General features: G+C 48.2%; 1 pseudogene; it reads left to right on the top strand.

Annotated features, from left to right (window-relative positions):
• The first annotated feature begins 279 nt into the window (after nucleotides 1–279).
• Nucleotides 280–703, top strand: LOC129024874 (ATP synthase F(0) complex subunit C2, mitochondrial-like; annotated as a pseudogene).
• The last annotated feature ends 301 nt before the right edge of the window (nucleotides 704–1,004 follow it).

Here is a 1,004-nt window from a genome sequence, read left to right as displayed (position 1 = left end):
CCTGGAGAAGAAGAAGGAGAAAGGAGGAGAAGGAGGAGAAGGAGGCTGGACACTGAGCACCTCCTTACTCTAACAAGCTCTAGACCTGTACATTTCGTGTATATGTCTTTTAACCTAGAAGAGGAACAGTTTCCAGCAGCCCTTTGCTGGCATCCTATGGTGCCAGTGTAAATATTGGAAAGAGGAAATTGCCTTTAGCTTCTTCTTTTAAAAAAATTCTGGTACTGTCTTCTCTGCACTGGGAGCAGCTCTCCTGCTACAGCCCCTCAGCCCCTGAAAATGTTCGTCGGCTCCAAGTTCGTCTCCTCTCCCTCATTGGTCAAGAGCACCTCACAGCTGCTGAGCCGTCCGCTATCTGCAGTGGTGCTGAAATGACCGGAGATACTGACAGATGAGAGCCTCAGCAGCTTGGCAGTCTCACGTCCCCTTACCTCTTGTCTCTAGCCGCAGCTTCCAAACCAGCACCATTTCAAGGGACATTGACACAACAGCCAAGTTCATTGGAGCTGGGGCTGCCACAGTTGGGGTGGCTGGCTCTGGGGCTCAGATTGGGACTGTGTTTGGGAGCCTCATCATTGGTTATGCCAGGAACCCTTCTCTGAAGCAACAGCTCTTCTCCTACACCATTCTGGGCTTTGCCCTCTGAGAGGCCATGGGGTGCTTTTGCCTGATGGTGGCCTTTCTCATCCTCTCTGCCATGTGAAGGAGCCATCTCCACCTCCCATAGTTCTTTCTCCCACGTGTGGTCGGCCCTGTGTGTTCCTTTTCCTATACCTCCCCAGGCAGCCTGGGGAACATGGTTGGCTCAGGGTTTGACAGAGAAAAGACAAATAAATACTGTATTAATAAGAAAAAAATTCTGGTAAAATACACATAACATAAAATTTATCATTTTTACCATTTTAATTGTACAGTTCTGTAGCATTAAACACATTCACATTGTTGCACAACCATCACCACTATCCATCTTTCAGCCTCTTAATTGCAGCTAGAACCTACCAGTG

The sequence above is a fragment of the Pongo pygmaeus genome, chromosome X (assembly GCF_028885625.2).
Source record: "Pongo pygmaeus isolate AG05252 chromosome X, NHGRI_mPonPyg2-v2.0_pri, whole genome shotgun sequence".
In the NCBI taxonomy this organism is placed as follows: Eukaryota; Metazoa; Chordata; class Mammalia; order Primates; family Hominidae; genus Pongo; species Pongo pygmaeus.
Note: the sequence above shows the minus strand (reverse complement) of the source record. Positions and strands in the feature narration are given on the sequence as shown.